The 18,120-nt window shown below is 44.0% G+C and overlaps 1 protein-coding gene across 13 annotated transcripts in view; it reads right to left on the reverse strand.

Annotated features, from left to right (window-relative positions):
• The window catches only part of PPFIBP1 (PPFIA binding protein 1), a 149,493-nt gene extending 131,373 nt beyond the window's left edge, over positions 1-18,120 (reverse strand). For 9 of the 13 annotated variants that reach the window (XR_009558245.1, XM_060279452.1, XM_060279456.1 and 6 more), the window contains exon 1: positions 17,886-18,120. The gene's annotated coding sequence lies outside the window, so the exon portion shown is untranslated. The remainder of the gene's footprint in view (positions 1-17,885) is intronic. The other 4 variants (XM_060279461.1, XM_060279460.1, XM_060279457.1 and 1 more) reach the window with 1 other exon arrangement.

The following is an 18,120-nucleotide window of genomic DNA, read 5'->3' on the forward strand; positions in this document are numbered from 1 at the left end:
AGGGCAAAATCCCATTGCAATACAACTAGGGCAAAACCCATTTATGCTACTAGCAATGAGACAGTGAACATATACCTGCTATTTGTTATTACAGCGATATCTAAACTGCAAAAATTGTAACACTTTTTAACATCTTTGTACTACAGGACCCAAAGCAAGAAAAAAGATTTTAGTAGTTTGTTTTAATGCAAAGCATTCACACACAAAAATGTGTGAGTGAGAGGTAGACAGAAATACATTAAGAGAAGAAGAAATGCTGTGAGCATCAGCACACCTTTTCATTCCTATTCTCCTCATAAGGCTTGACTGGAGTTGGTCAAAGCTAGGCTGCCATTGTCTGCTCCAAAAATGGGTCCTGTTCTTCCACAGCTTCCAAGGCAGTCATGAATACAATCATGCAGATTCTCCCATCCCAGCATTACAGTAGGACAAGCCGCACCCCCAAACAAAGGATGCCTACGAATACCCATCCTAAATATATTTTCTTGAATCACCTTTAGTTTTCAGTGGAGTCTACCACCAAAGTAATTCAACGGTAAACTACCTTCTCAAACAGTCTCATCAGAATGTTTAAGGCGCAACATATACCTCTGAATATAAAAGACTGGAAAAGGTAAAGGTAAAGGTAAAAGTAAAGGTAAAGGGACCCCTGACCATTAGGTCCGGTTGTGACCGACTCTGAGATTGCGGCGCTCATCTCGCATTATTGGCTGAGGGAGACAGCGTACAGCTTCCAGGTCATTTGGCCAGCATGACAAAGCCGCTTCTGGCGAACCAGAGCAGCGCACGGAAACACCATTTCCCTCCCCGCTTGGAGTGGTACCTATTTATCTACTTGCACTTTGACGTGCTTTCGAACTGCTAGGTTGGCAGGAGCTGGGACTGTGCAATGGGAGCTCACCCGGTTGCAGGGATTCGAACCGCCAACCTTCTGATCGGCAAGCCCTCTGTGGTTTAACCCACAGTGCCACCTGCGTCCTGCCAATGGCGATTGAGTTGTTCCACTGCTGGTCTTTCACATCACAGCACTTGGGGACACATTTTGACCTGTGTCTGTAAACCAGCTGATCCTAAGTGGTCCCCTCCATATTAACATTTGAAGCTGCCTTTTACCAAGTTGGAAGATTAGTTCATTCAACCTAGTAATGTCAGCTATAACTGGGAGCAGCTCTCCACAACCATAAGCAGAGATATTTCCCAATCATGCTATCAGACATCCTTGCAACTGTAAAAAGGCCAGGGATGGATCCTAAGGCCTTCTGTATACAAAAGCTAAGCATCCCCGCCCCCACCAGTGTGGTATAATGGTTAGTGTGTCAAATGCCCACTGAGCCAAGTTCACTGGGTGACCTTGGGGCAGCCACTGTCTCAGTTCATCATACAGTATTTCACAAGGCTGTTTTGAGGATAAAATGCAGAGGCGAGAACCAAGTTCACCAGGCATCCCCAACCTGCAGCCCTCCAGATGTTTTGACCTACAACTCCCATGATCCCTAGCTAAGAGGACCAGTGGTCAGGGATGATGGGAATTGTAGTCCAAAACATCTGGAGGGCCGAAGGTTGGGGGTGCCTGGTGTACACCTTTCTTGCGTTCCTGAGAGCCAGTGTAGTGTAGTGGTTAAGAGCAGTAGACTCGGAGTCTGGGGAGCCGGGTTCACTCCTCCACATGCAGCTGCTGGGTGACCTTGGGCTCGTCACACTTCTCTGAAGTCTCTCAGCCCCACTCACCTCGCAGAGTGTTTGTTATGGGGGAGGAAGGGAAAGGAGAATGTTAGCCGCTTTGAGACTCCTTCGGGTAGTGATAAAGTGGGATATCAAATCCAAACTCTTCTTCTTCTTCTTCTTCTTCTTCTTCCTTGGAGGAAAGGGGGGCATAAGGGGGGCCTCCTTGAAGTAAGTGTTGTAGAGGCAGAACCATACAACCATCTACACTTCAAACCAACATATTTAACTTTAATGTCTTCTTTCTACACAAAACCTTATAAAGATTCTCCTGTTAAAAATCTGAGACATCTTCGTAATGCTGCAGTTGAATACCCTGTTCTACTTAGCTGGGAACCGCAATAGTGAGAGATTTATCCTCATTCAGCTATGTACTGTAAACCAGTACAAAACACACTGGTATTTAACTAGCACTAGCCATCCTAAACACTTTACACAGTAATCATGTTTAGCATGTCTACACCACTGCTGCTTATCATTATTAACATATACCCTGTTTCCCCTATTTGAAGACATACCATAAGCCATAGCAGGATTTCTAAGCATTCAAGGAATATAAGCCATACCCCAAAAAATAAGACATAGTGATAGGCGCAGCAGCAATGCTGGCAGCGGCAGGAGGAGGAGGAGGAAAAAAATAAGACATCCCCTGAAAATAAGCCATTGGGGTCGTGTTTTTTTTTTTTTAGGAAAAATAAATATAAGACGGTGTCTTATTTTCGGAGAAACACAGTACATTATGAAACCATGAGCTGCGTTTCCAAACTCTCAAGGACAGATGCCAAAGAGCCATAACTTTCTGGCACATGTCCATAACATTTGGACTTTGCACACTGTTAACACCAGTTGTAGCCCTGACTAACACAATTGCTCCATAAAGCATGGAGCATGCCTCTGGCTTTCTGGGCCATCAGATCACATATTCCACTTCACAGGGTGATTTGCCAAGTATTACAGGATCTTATTAAATGCAGACGAACCTTTTGCATGAACAGGGAAGAGATAAGGCATACAGCTGTGATCTGTTTTACGCGAAGCATGTCTTTTCAGTTAACCTCATAGCTCCTGTTTCCCTTGGACAGTTATCAGAAGTGCTACTTGCAATTTGAAGCACTTTGGCATCCATTCTTTTCCAATCAACAGCCAAAGAAACAAATGGAACATCTGGGAGGCTACAAGTGTGAGAAAAAGACTATGGCATTTGCCCACGGAGGAACAATGCACAGCACAAGGAGACAACCACAAAATTCATCTGGATGGCAAGACTCATTTATGGAAAATTCCAACACACACAAAATAGAACATGACAGTGGCTATGATCACTTTTTCCCTTACAATTTGGAAAAAGAAATATAATTTAGACAGCCACCCTTCTCTCGATTGAGACAAAACCAAAAAATACCAGTTAGCTTGCTCATCTGGGTAAAGGGGCGGGAGAGAGAAGAAAAGGCAACTTCACAACATCACAAGGAGTTTTCACAGCTGAATTCCCTTTGCAGGGTATGTCATTAAACTAGTCAAATGGGCCTGTACTGGAAAAGTATCGGAAGCAAGAGGACTATGAACATTATTAGCAGTGTAGATGGGGAAACACACACACGTCCGCCACCATCCAATCTTCAAATTAGAGGTAACCTAATCAGTAATTTCAAACAATTCTAATTGCACACAAACAAAAGCCATGATACTACTGTAGATTTTCACTCTCAACGACATAAATGGATATTCGTTGTTTTCATTTTATCCTCACAAAACCCCTGTGAGGCAGGTCGGGCTGAAAGAGTGGCTGGTGGAAGACAGTCCGGGTGGGGGGGGGAGAGAGATTTTGAACCCTAGCTCAACTCCAGCACTCTCTGAATGCATCACGCGGGCGTCATAAACATGATGTGAATTCCAGTGCATCATCTAACCACTTTTTCCACATCAAGTGATTAAGTGTTTAGGGCTGCAATCCTACGTACACTTGTGTGGAAGAAATGTCCACTCAATGACACTGGCACTTTCTTCCAAGTAAACATGACTCTAATTTATAAAGTCCAATGCACTTAATAAAAATGGGGGGGGGGGGAAACCTACTTTATTTATTTATTTCAGCTCCACTTCTAATCTAGCCACAGGCTTCTCACAAGGCTAATTGGCTGGACAGTAATCCTCCGTTTAAGCACCCACTAATATGGGTTAATACTTATTCTGCTCATTACCTTGGGAAGCAGGTATTGTTTATGAAGGACTGTGAATATGAGTTACAGGTACGTAGTGATGTTGGTCTGCCGCAGTCGAAGTAAAATAAAAAAATTCCTTCCAGTAGCACCTTAGAGACCAACTAAGTTTGTCATTGGTATGAGCTTTTCTGTGCATGCACACTAATGAGGCCTCTAGTGTGTTTTTTTCCAGTTGCTTATATATATTCAAATAGTTTCAGATCATTCTATTCATGATGATTCTAGGTAAAAGTGTTCACAGTGAATTTTACCATTGTACAGTAGGCTAGCTTGTCACACACCAACACTTCCCTCTCTATCCTCCATCCAGGCAAACAAAGGGCATTATTAGAGTTCAAGGTCACATTCCCACCAGGCAGAAACACTCAAGGAGGATACAAAGCAGAAAGTCCCAGCAGCCAAACAGAGAGGCCTGGAGGGCAGTACTTGGCTAGGAAGCAGAGGGCTGCTGCCATGGGAAAGCCAGTGTGGTGCAAACACATGGGCAAAGCCACCTCAGTTTCCCCGTCAGTGTGCCTGCACCACACTAACCTCCCTGCTGCATCTTCTTGGGAAGCTCTCAGGAGGCAATATGAGCACCGCCACCCCACCTCACCATCTGCTACTGAGTGTAATTAGATATAGGAACCCCAAGTTCAAATCCACAGCTCTCCTCTTTGTGGTTTGGTGTTGGGCAAGCCATTGGTCAAACAAAAGCCCTCACACATTTAAACCCAACATGGAGGAGTTGTGGGACTGCATGGGCTAGCCTCCCCCTCAACACTGACATGCCCACCAGCAATCCCTCACCAACCATGAGAAGGGAGCGTATGGATGGAGTGCCTCCAACAGGATTGTGGGGAGAGAATCCTGGGCCAATCTGGATCGCCACACACACACATATGGAATTCTTCCATACACATGCATAGTGCTCCTTCTCAGGGTCACAGTAGGGCCAACACAACCCTGTAAACCCCCTCAACATGCGAGAAAATTTCATAATGTCAGCTAAAAGGTAAAACATAATGAATACAGTGGTACCTCGGTTTATGAACACAATTGGTTCCGGAAGTCTGTTCATAAACTGAAGCGTTCATAAACTGAAGCGAACTTTCCCACTGAAAGTAATGGAAGGGATTAATCTGTTCCAGACAGTCCGTGGAGTACTTAAACTGAAGCGTACATAAACTGAAGCGAACTTTCCCATTGAAAGTAATGGTAAGTGGATTAATCCATTCCAGACGGGTCCGCTGAGTACTCAACCTGAAGCGTACTTAACCCGAAGCATGGGTGTAATTGGTTCCGGAAGTCTGTTCATAAACTGAAGCGTTCATAAACTGAAGCGAACTTTCCCATTGAAAGTAATGGAAGGGATTAATCTGTTCCAGACAGTCCGTGGAGTACTTAAACTGAAGCGTACATAAACTGAAGCGAACTTTCCCATTGAAAGTAATGGTAAGTGGATTAATCCGTTCCAGACGGGTCCGCTGAGTACTCAACCTGAAGCGTACTTAACCCGAAGCATGGGTGTAATTGGTTCCGGAAGTCTGTTCATAAACTGAAGCGTTCATAAACTGAAGCGAACTTTCCCATTGAAAGTAATGGAAAGTTAATTAATCCATTCCAGATGGGTCCGCGACGTTTGTAAACCGAAAATTCGTAAACCGGGGTGTTCATAAACCGAGGTTCCACTGTACTTTAAAATAAGATTGACAAACTGTTAACTGTTATGCAGTCCCATGTAAAGCTAAAGAAATTGAATATATTGACACATACTACTTTTGAGGTACCAGAGAGGTAACACCTTTTAAAGAGCTATCTTTGGGTAGGAAATGGGGGAAGGAAAACAAATTCATGAATATCATTTAACTATGTGTAAACAGTTTGCACCATGATGATCAGCTTTCTACTTAAAAAGGTATCTTCATGTTCCTATACACCTAAGGCTGATCTGTGATAGTACAGAGGCACAATTGGTACAACTTGTGGGGTAAGCACACTACTACTGCAATCTGCACCATCATGGCAACTCAAAACACTGCTTCCACCACTGCATGCATGCAGTGTCCCACAAAAGTCACAAATTCCTTTTCCCCACAACCACAACCAACTTTTGCACTGGGCCCAAGTACACAGGCCAGCAAAAGGTAAATAATGAGCACTTCTTGTGTTGAATATCCATAAACATTTTCAAACCAGCAGTTTTGATCAGGGCTGTTTCCCTTTCAGAAGGCTTCTTAATATTCACTGCTTTCAGAAGATTGCTACAGGGGATTACACACACCCAAGATCTTCTGGACGCTCCCAGCAACACCGAGACCCCCTTCCCCAGGAGCTCTCATCTGGGTTGCAATTTGGTGAAGATAAGAAACAGCAGGAGCGCTTTCAAGTAGCAGGAGAGAGACTCAATCTTATTTTGCCATACCCCTGTGAAGATTGAGGGGAGGGGTAGCAAAGAACACCCCCCAAAAAACCCCAAACAACTGGATAATAAGCAAGTCAACCTTAAGTAGGACCTATATATAGAGGCCATACCATTACATTCTAGCTGCTCAAATGCAGAAAGACTCAAACTACGATGTGTAAGCTACAGTGCAGTTAAAAAAGAGTGGAATCGGGGCAGAGAGCAGAAGGGGAAGGTCATCATTCGCATGCAGCACCACTGTCTGTAAACTCTTGTGATATGCGGCCCTCCCACCCCACATACCATGGTTATGCTGGTAAATGATCCTCTTTCCCTCTGCTCACATTTCACTCAAGGCCAATCATAGCACAAGTAACGTGGGGAGAAGCCACTTGTTTTGCATCCCTCATTTGCCTCATGAACAAAAGCGGCCCCAGAGACATCCCTTTGACACCTTGAAAGTAATCCTCGCTTTCCCACAGGGGGTGCGGGAATGATCACATTCCAATTTCATAAAACTGTAAGACAGAACTAGGTCACCCAGTGATTGTGTCGCCTTAAAGGGGCAGCAGAGTTGGGATTTCACTTTGAAGTCTGAAAATGAGGTCAACATCACAGGAAGGGGTTGGGGGTGGGGAAGAAAAGGCAGTCTTGTGGGGACATCTCCTCTTTCGACATGCATGCCATCCATATGAGAACCGCACGCTGTGGCCCTCACTCCTGAAGGATTTATAAATAAAAGCAGAGACTGTACATAGCTGGGAGCTTTACTGATCGAGTCTGAACATTGTGCGCATCTCACACAGGGCTCTGGTTCCCCCCCCCCTCCCCGAAGGTGCTGCCCTAACATGCATTATTAGGCTCTTTTCTTTAACATCTCCTTCTGCGTAACCAGTGCCTCCCGACTGGAAGAGCTAGGAAGGACACACTCAAGTTTTCAAATTGTGCTCAACTTCTGGCGGGTCCTTGAAAATACGTTCAGGGTTTCCTCAGTAAGATCAGGCGGACAGCTTTGCCCCCCACTCACTGCCAGCTTTCTTCTGCAGATTCCAAGAAATTGCTGAGGAGTGGTATGACAGGATAGGAAATTTTCAGGGTTAAGAATTCACTGGCAGTTTTTCAATGAAGTGAAATTCTGAAACCAGAAATTAGATTGTTCCCTCTGTTTAGCTGGTATATGCGACAATTTTGGCCATGTCTATACAGTGGTACCTCGGTTTATGAACACAATTGGTTCTGGAAGTCTGTTCATAAACTGAAGCGTTCCTCAACTGAAGCGAACTTTCCCATTGAAAGTAATGGAAAGTGGATTAATCTGTTCCAGACAGTCCGTGGAGTACTTAAACTGAAGCATTCATAAACTGAAGCGAACTTTCCCACTGAAAGTAATGGAAAGTGATTTAATCCGTTCCAGATGGGTCCGCGGCGTTCGTAAACCAAAAATTCGTAAACTGAGGTGTTCATAAACTGAGGTTCCACTGTACTTTAAACTGCAGATGCAACACAATCTCTGAAATCACACTTGTTTCGTACAGTTTATAGGACTGTAAGACACAGAAAACTGGCGCTGTTACACTGCTAAGATTTTAAATGCATACTTAATAGCTGTGGAACAATTAGACCAAAATAGATGAGCCTTAATTCTCCAATGTGCCAACTTGCAAGGATCAGTCGTTTCGACAAACCAGTGTTGAACGTTAGCTCCAGTAGAAGAAATCAAGCAAAACATTGAACTGCAAATATGTTTAATGAGGAAGGAAATGCCATAGCCAACCTCTAGGCTCCTTCTTCAGGGTTAACAGGAGTTTAATACATAACAGAATGTGTTATAGGACTTAGACGCTAAAATGGAGAATGATGTTTACCCTGCGGACACTGAAACCATACTAAGGATGTGCAAGACATACATTGACCTGAAAGTGTGACATATTTCAGTGAAGGATAAATACTGGTGGAGCATATTAGTTAATTGCATGAACTACGGTATGTAAGCAGGGAAGTATTTGGTTCAAATATCAGTTCTACCACAATCAAACTGGATAACCTTTAGCAAAGACACCAACACAGACCATGCACTAAATGACTGTATGATATATTTCAGTATTTGTCACAGAGGCAGGAAAAATAAATGGCTGGAGTTATGCTGCTTGCTTTCCACCATTTATGAAATATTTTGGCAACTAACATAGTATAGTTAAACAAATTAGGAAAACCTTAATTTCAACATGTGCCATTTCCTTATTGGCCTAAAACAGTTATTTTCTACATGAGAAAATAATTTTAAATGCCATATAAATTCTGTAATTTTTCAGAACCCCAAAACTGTGTATAAAAGCAAAACCCAATATACACTTGGACCCAGCTGTAATGCAAGAAAGCCAGTATTCTAGCTGGCATGCATATATTCAAAAAATGCTGTTAGTAACAGTGACTACATAATCGCATGAACACTGTTCCAGAGTATTTTTCATTCGCATGTATATTATATCTATTCGAAAAAAGATTGGGTATCTAACTTCTTTATGTTACAGTTTATAATTTCTACGCTATTTGAAGTTGTTACCAGGGGTGTCTTGCCCATAGGAGCTAGTGGCGAGGGGTGCCACAGCGCCAAGTTGAGGCTGGACGCGGCACCTCCCGGCAACAGCTCGCTGCCCTCCACCATGCCGTGCCATGCCCGGAACCTCCTCCACGCCGAAGGAACTGCCCTCATGCTGCTGCTCGCCTCCTCCAGTCCCGACGGCAGCGCCCTCCTCGCAGCCCTTGCCTGCCTCTGCCATGCCGTCCTCACCCTCCAGCCTGCCCACCGGGAGGGAAATGTGGGGGGGAGCGCGCCGGAGGGATTTTTGCACCACAGCGCTGGATACCCTCAAGACAGCCCTGGTTGTTGTTCTGCATGTGCAGGTCATCGTTTGAATATTTTATTTTCAGTTAATGAAGAAATTACATATCTTTCTACTTACAAGTGTTGAACTATTTGGCTGATGAAGAATTCAACCAAACAGTTGTTGTTATCCGGAAACACTGTTCAGCAGAGTTCAGAGGTGGACATCAGAATTGGACATTTGCTGATTATACGAAGCTTCACAGCTTGTTCTCCGCTGGGTAAAGTCTGGCACCGTGATTCATTTAAGGACTTTCAGAGACTTTGGTTTTTTAGTTTTGATGTTTTGAATCATTCCATAAAGTTTTTCACGTTGTAATTGTTTCTGGCCATCGCGTTGCTTTTGATATTGCTGACTCATATTGTGCAACACAGGGGTTTGTTTGTTTACTCAATGTTGTCAACAAGGCAGTAAATGCAGGGGGTTATTGGGTTGTTGTTGTTTTGTGGTGTTATATTTTGATTTTATTCTGTGAATAGGGCAGTACATAAATTCAATCAATCAATAAAGTCTCGACCGTAGCACTGCAGGTGGGGATTCACATAATGGAATGCTCTGCCAAGCAAAACATGCCCTACATGAGGAAAAGTTGGGGTATTAGGCTACAATCCCCAAAATGCGAGTCTTAAGACTGCCTTTGTAAGAACTAGTTCTCAAATATGCGACCAAGTGCAAAGTTGACGTTTAGTCTTCACCAGTACATAATTTGTTTGCCCTCAGTCGTTTGAGGGCGTTATCTCCCAAACAAAAAACCTGAAAAGCAACATAGGAAACCCAATAGGACTTATTTTTTTACGAAAACTAAACCTTCCACAAGTATAAAAATCCTCTTCTAGAGCTGGCAGCCACTTACGACTGTTACTGTGCCTCTTCTCATCCAGTAAGAGTGAGAAAATGTCGGGGTTTTGGAAGAAGTGACTCTCGCTCAGCGGGGAACCATCCAGGGGGCCCCGTGTCATGGGAAGGGGGGGGGCTGACACCTTTGGCATCCCTGTTCCCTCAAATGTATCTTACCCAAAATTGCAGCTTTTGTTTTCTGATATAAAGGGGAGGAGGGGTGCTGCCAGTATTTCACTCCAGCAACAAAGAAACCTGCTCCCAGCTTGCAAGAAGTGTACAAACTGAGAAAATTTTGCTGTTCACCACCTTGGGGCAGTCTAGAAAGGTTTTTTTATAAACAAATAGACACACTTTTTTTAAAAAAGGAATTTGGCAACTTCACACTTCTTTAAATAGGGCCTACATTTCATAAAATCTTCACTTTCACACACCCCATTCCCCCCACATCTCCAGTTGTGAGCTTGTTCCGTTGTCGTGGACTATGGAATAGCTGCTGACAGCAATCCTGAAACCAGTACAGATGAAGTAGAAGCAGAAGGCATCCAAAGAGGGCCGACACCTCTCAGAATAACCTTCTCCTCCTTAAAAAGTCCAAGCTCTCCAGGTGAGAGACTAAGCAGGAAGTCAGCAGACTTGTGCCAACTGTTCTGTTTTGAGCTACTGAAGTAAAATCCCATCTTTTGAAACCTCCTTGGCACTTCTCACTTTCATTGACCATCTGCCCTACTCACCAAACTTCTTGTGGGCTTCAGAATCAAGAGTCCCCCCCCTTGACCACCCTGCCTGAGAAGTGCTAGACTACAGTCTCCTCTAGGGTCTCCCAAACGCTCACTACTTTTCCGGGTGCAGGTTATAAGGAATGCTTGCATAGTGCAAGGACAGCACGGGGGAGGGGGGAGCATGCATTTGTGTCCAAGTAAACACTTGCACCACACACACACACAAATGCCCATCTTTACACACCCAGGGTCAGTTTATCTCCCATGGCAACAGCACCCTGAATTCTTTAGTTTTTCCCTATATATGGAGGGAAACATTCACTTACATGTGCAAACCAAAGGAGACCACAATTCACGTGGCAGTTGAGTGTGTTTTTGAAAAGCAGGCCTATTTGCACAGCTCCACCCTTGCTCACACTAGAGTGTAACGGAACGTTAGTAACTATATACTGTATATTTAAAAGTGTGGGAATGTTACAGTACATCAAGGCTTTTCGCCTTCAGGTATATTTGACTGTTCAGAATATCTGCACTTATGAGCGCCTTTGTTGTTGCACTGAAGTTTCAGGAATAGAGATATTTATTTTGCTGATCACTTATGCCCTTCTGCACGTTCTACAACCAACAGTTTGCAGTGCATATTTTACTGTCAAAACCTTGAACGAGGCTAAAGGAAAAAGAACTAGCAATGCTGACTGCGCCATAAAGCCTTAAAAATTGTCTGCAGATTAAAAACACGAGGTAAATTTGAATCAGTCACTCCCCGTAAATATGGTTTAGAAAACTGCTTTAAGCTATCCTTTAGAATCAGAAAAGCTACTTATGAAGAAGACTGTATACCACACAGGCATTCTGCCATTTATTCAGATATTCAAAAACAGCTTGGGGTTGCCAGACTGTTTTGGCCCCCAATCTCTTCTGCACACATTACTGAAAAATGCCATCCAATACTCTACTCTAGTAGCAAGAGACTAGGAAAGAAAGAAGAAGGGGCTCTCCAGCTGGCAAGGCAGGACCCACTAACAGGTTGTGCTGTGCATTTAACTTGTGCACATTCAGTTTCACGTGCTTGGCAAAAAAAAAAATATAATAAAAGGAGGCAGGTGCGATCCCCAGAACATAGCATCCGCCTAAGTTGCGGGCTTACTTTATACTTCTTGTCAGTTCTTGTCAACTTCAGGATCAAGACACAGGGGAAGAATCTTAGAATCATAGCACTGTAGAGTTGGAAGGAACCACGAGGGCCATCTAGTCCAACCCTCCGGCAATGCAGGAATCTTTCTCCCAACATGGGGCTCAAGCCCACAACCCTGAGATTAAGTGTCTCATGCTTTACTGATGGAGCTATACCGCTGTCAAACACTCCAAGACACTTTATATACAGTGGTGCCTCGCTTAACGAATGCCCTGCCTAACAAAATTTCCACTTAACAAAAGGTTTTTTCTAGCGGAGGTTGCCTCGCTAGACGAATTCATTTTATGAAAAATTTGTCTAGTGAATCGCGGTTTCCCATAGGAATGCATTGAAATTCAATTAATGCGTTCCTATGGGCAAAAAAAATTTTCAAAAAAAATTCAATGCATTCCTATGGGATTTGCTAGACGAATTTTTCGTTATAAGAAAAGACCCATGGAACGAATTAAATTCATCTAGCGAGGCACCACTGTACATTATCCCCATCAGGGCAGTCTCGAGCAGGTCGGGCACCCTGGCACTGAGGGGCGGAGATCACTCCGGCGCCCTGGCGCACCTCGCCACTGGGGCTCTACCTAGAGCAGGCCCTGATCCCCATTATCTTTAAAATGTGAGGTAGGTAGGCTACCACTACTTCTATATTGCAGGGGTGGTGATAATAGGAACCGCACAGCTCATACTTTTAGCCGCAAGACAACAGCCTCAGATGTGGCGCTCAGTGAAAATGCCACCACGCCATCAGCAGGTGTTTTGTTAATATGCAACATATTAGTCACAAAGCCAAACCATGATGAGAATAAGAATTTGATCAAACTACCCTGGAGGCCAACCCCGAAGCCATTCTAAATTGTTCCAATCCCTCCTCCCACTTCATGGCGAGATACCGACTGACCACCTCCTCCTCTGCTTATGCAAGGCAGCTCATCTCCTCTCAAGCTGGTTCATAACAGGCCTTCATGTTATCAGGAACTTGACAGGGCCCAGCTTTAACAACCTATCTGGTCTCTTATTACTCCTTATGAGCTACCACTCTACATGCAAGGGGCATCCACACAATTGGGAGTCCTCCGTGTCTAAGAATGCTATTCTTAGTTGCCCTGTGTGGGGTGACTGTCTGAAACAGAACAGCATGATTTTATTGCTTTGGTTCGTTGTTACTTACCTTCCAAGTCCCGGACTGCAGAATCCGGGACCGGCAGCCGTGTGACACCGGAAGTTGCGTCGACGTAACTTCCGATGTCGCTTTGCCCTTCTATGGGCACCAAAAATGGTCGCCGCCGGCTTCGAAAGTCGCTTGTACGCATGTCAGGAAGTGCGTTGACACCAGAAGTCACGTCTATGCACTTCCGGACATGCGTAGATGCGATTTTTGAAGCCGAAAATAACAGAGAAAAACAGGAGACGAAGTGATACAGGGGAAAAGGTAAGTAAAAACGGGGGTTTCCCGGGGAAAACGGGGTACTTGGCAGCTATGCTATTCAGTTGATTTCATCAGGTACTACATGCTGCATTCTGAAACAAAGTCTATTAAATAAATGAATGAACAATTATTTGTATTAATAAACTTGTTAGCCTGGAGTCTCAACAGAAAGATGAATCTGCCTTGCACAGGATACCACCGTGCTTATTTCACTGCAAACCACTCTGTATCCCTATTACAGCTGTGCAGGATTGCCTCTAAACATCACAACAAAGCTTTATTTTTCAGTTCTCTGGGCTTCCCTGCTCTTTCTTAGAGCCAAGATTCTCAAATGGAAGAACATGAAGTTGCAAGTCACTTGTACAGTAGGTAAGACAGACAAATGTTGGGACTGCAAAAGTGATCTGCTGCTACTGAAGACCAGTGTCCTTTCTCTCTTTGAAGCCTTGGCCAGGCACTCCAAATGCAGCAGATAAAGGAAGGAACTGCTCAGTTCCTGTCTTTTGGGTCAATGTCTGGAGCAAGCAAGCAGACCCTGTTGCCAGGAAAGAGAGTCTCTATTTTCCAACTCCACAGAATTTATATGCATCAACACTTCTATGGGCAACAACCTACCGTACACACAACCCCCAACGAAACAGATGGTTAATACAGGTCTGGTTTGGGGAGAGGGAGGGTACAACTCAGGAGACGGATCAAGTCTAGAAAGGGCCAAGTTCACAAAGTTTGAGAAATGTTGGTGTCCTTACCACACTTCTCTTTCCCCTACCTTTTAATGTATATGTGCTTATAGTGGGCACCATGCTGTGTTCCAGGGTGAATAAAAATCAATGATTTAAAAAAAATAAAAAATTATTTAAATTAGATCTTATTATTTAAATTGATTTTTTAAATTTAAATTGGATTTTTAAAAAAATAAATAAAATGCTTTTGGAGGAAAAATCTTTCTAAAGATAGTTTTCTATTCAAGTTACATTATAGTCCAAAGGCTATTCATCAGCAAATAAGGATTGTTTTAAGTTTTTCAAGTTTTACTCAATCCAAGTTCTTTTTTTAAAAAAAAAAAAAGTTTAACCACATCAGTTAACAAACATGGATACATATGCTATAATGCTATTGTTTTAGTTAAATAAATTGTTTAAATTATTGAGGAAAATATTGTTTTTCTCCTTCCAATAAAGTACAGCAGAAAGTTGTCCAAATATAAACAGTTAACTTATTCAACCTCACAATAATTTCATTATCTGTCTATGTCTACTATTTCTAATAGTATAACCAAATCAGTAATTTTTGATACAACTGTAAAAACTACGGTACTCTGAAAATTTATTGTTCCAAAAATGAAACCTTCATCTGGTTGCAAATACTGTACCGTATTGGCCTGAATATAAGCCGCACTTTCCCCCCAAATTCATATTGTTAAACTGCGGCTTAAATTCACGACCTTACAAAAGCGGGCTTTTACGATATAGCTGCTGAAACAGACATACGGTAATAACCCAGCCAGATGGGCGGGGTATAAATAATTTATTATTATTATTATTATTATTACCACTCACCTGGGCTTCCAGAGGGCGGCATTTGCGATCCGCCATGGGCTCCCCAGGCTCCTAGAGACACGTCATTTCTGGTGTCCGTTGCTCCATCCCCTGGGATGGCTGTCTAGGCTACGGGGTTCCTGCCTGGCCCTGGTTTGACTGGCCAATCAGCAGTGGCCCAGGGGGCGCAGCCAGAGCCAGGTAAGGAGGCTCCCACTAGCTCACCCTTGCCAGTTGGTTTAGAGCGTCAAGGAGAGCGCAACGTTTGACAACTTTTCTTTTTCTCTCCAATTTTAAGGGAGCAGCTTATATTCGGGTACAGTGGTACCTCGTGTTACGTACCATCACCCTTACGAATCCTTCGGGTTATGCGCTCCACTAACCCAGAAGTAAGTGAGAGATTTTACTTTCTTGGGCTCCTTAATCACTGCAGATGGTGACAGCAGTCACGAAATTAAAAGACGCCTGCTTCTTGGGAGAAAAGCAAGGACAAACCTAGACAGCATCTTAAAAAGCAGAGACATCACCTTGCCGACAAAGGTCCGTATAGTTAAAGCTATGGTTTTCCCAGTAGTGATGTATGGAAGTGAGAGCTGGACCATAAAGAAGGCTGATCGCCGAAGAATTGATGCTTTTGAATTATGGTGCTGGAGGAGACTCTTGAGAGTCCCATGGACTGCTAGAAGATCAAACCTATCCATTCTGAAGGAGATCAGCCCTGAGTGCTCACTGGAAGGACAGATCCTGAAGCTGAGGCTCCAGTAATTTGGCCACCTCATGAGAAGAGAAGAATCCTTGGAAAAGACCCTGATGTTGGGAAAGATTGAGGGCACTAGGAGAAGGGGACGACAGAGGACAAGATGGCTGGACAGTGTTCTCGAAGCTACAAACATGAGTTTGACCAAACTGCGGGAGGCAGTGGAAGACAGGAGTGCCTGGTGTGCTATGGTCCATGGGGTCACGAAGAGTCGGACACGACTAAACGACTAAATAACAACAACCCAGAAGTAGATGCCGCTTTGCTGCAAACTTTGCCCTGCGATGCGAGCGGAAGTTGGGTTCCAGTGGCGCGCCAGCAGCAGGAGGCACCATCAGCGAAAGTGCGGCTCATGTTACAAGCGGTTTCCGGTTATGAACGGACCTCCAGAACGAATTAAGTTCGTAACCAGAGGTACCACTGTATTGTCTCCCCCCCCCCCCCGAATTTTAAAGGTGCAGCTTATATTCGGGCCAATACGGTAATAAGATTATACCAGCAAGAATGAGTCTTTCTGTCAAAAAATGATTTAAATCAAGTCTTACTGACTAGTGATTTAAATCGTGATTTAAATCTGATCCACCCTGCTGGGATCCAAGTCACTGGGAATAAACAGCTTCCCAAAACTGTATTTTGCACAAGTGTAAAAGCATGCAAGTGTTACAGGATTTCACCCCAGTTTACACACACAAAGACATATACTGCATACATCCCAGAGCAGAGGTTAAAGAGACCAAACTGAACCAACAACCCAGCAGGCAGAAACTTCAAAGAGAAGCTTCAGGCAGTCTTTATTTGACTCTCTCCCAACTTTCCTCCGATGGCGCCGCCCAACATTTTTACTGGTCAAAAGAAGGTGGGTTTGTTTTGCTCCCATGAATAAGCAAACAGCAGACGTCTAGCTGGAATATATGGTAGCTTCCAGTTTCACAGGCAGGAAGAGAAATAAAGAACTCTATGTTCGCAGGAGCCCTGCTCCCCACTGGGCAGAGACAGCAGAAATTTGACCGGCTTCAAAAGCAGCAGAAAACATAACAATATTAAAAACACAAAGCAAGTACCTATTGTACAGAACAACCTCTCCCAAAATAACCCTTATCCCAAATTAATAAAACCATGACTTTTTAATTCAATTAAACTGCAGTTCTCGAGCCATTCACACACTGCTGTCGCCAAAACAAAAATCAATTTGGCTGATCTGAAAAGTTCACTTCCTAGTCTAGCCTTGAAACTGCACTACAATTATGGGTTTTGATTAGGCATGTTGGTTTTTAAAAAGCTACAGACTTAAAGTAAACCTCAAGCAAATTTTTATCGGCACCAACAGACTGGGCTAATAAACTTCTTCCTTCTAGTGAAACATAGAGCCTTAGCCTGGGAGACATTAAGCCTGCAGCCAAAAATATTCTCTCAAGCATGGCAAGGTTTCCACAATATCCTGCTAGATCCCCACCGCTGATCCATCACCTTTTCCATTTAGCACCAGTGTGAAGAAGGCGGTTCTTCCCAAACTGCATCTGACCGAAGGAGGAGGTCTTAAGCATATATATACCTTCCTTAAAATCTTTCTCCAGTAACAGAACTTTCCCCCCTTTTACCAAATCTCATCCATATTCATATTTCATACATTTCCCCGTGCTTTCGTTTACATAATTTCCCACAAACACACTCTACACTACAGTACATTCATTGCCCAATCGTCATTGGTTTGAGAAAAGACTCCAATTAACCTGTTTGGATTTTAACCTGCAGATTGGCTCCCCCCTCCCCTTCCTAAACATCAGGCACCATCCCAGCTGATTTAAATCAAGCCTACGAAGGATTCCACCATGCCCTCCTTCCCTTGCCGATCCCACCCCATTCTTCTCAAGTTTACATTTCTCAACCCTTCGAAAGACTCGCGCTCTCCCCCACCTTCAGAAGATCAACCCCCCCCCACTAAGGACCCAACTCTGCACTTCCTGCCGATGGCCAGCAAGTGGGGAGGGGGCACTTAGTAGCGTGGTGCTCTAAAAGCCAAAAAAAAACCGGGGGGGGGGAGGAGAGATACAGTATAGATGAGAAAGAGAGAAAGGAAGCAATTAAGCGGCATCCACAAAGCATGTCCAAAGAGTGTTTGCAAGTCGCGAGCAGAAGCCAGGAAAAGCAGCTAGAGAGCAGGCGAGCAGCACTCCTCTTGCACGCAAGGAAACCCACGGACTTACCCAAGTCGAAAGCAGACCAGGACTTTCACCAAAGAAAAGGCCTCGCCCCTCTTTCCAACTTTACAAAATCATCCCTTCTTTTCTTTTCTTTTCTTTCTTTCTCTCTCTCTCTCCCTCCCTCCTCCTTCTTCTTCTCCGCTCCTAAAAGCTCCTTCCGCCTCGCACCACGCCAGGATCCAAGCAAGAGAACTGAACGAGGCAGCGACCCACGTCACTCCCTTTTCCCAGGCTCTTC

The sequence above is a fragment of the Zootoca vivipara genome, chromosome 10 (genome assembly GCF_963506605.1).
Source record: "Zootoca vivipara chromosome 10, rZooViv1.1, whole genome shotgun sequence".
Lineage (NCBI taxonomy): Eukaryota > Metazoa > Chordata > Lepidosauria > Squamata > Lacertidae > Zootoca > Zootoca vivipara.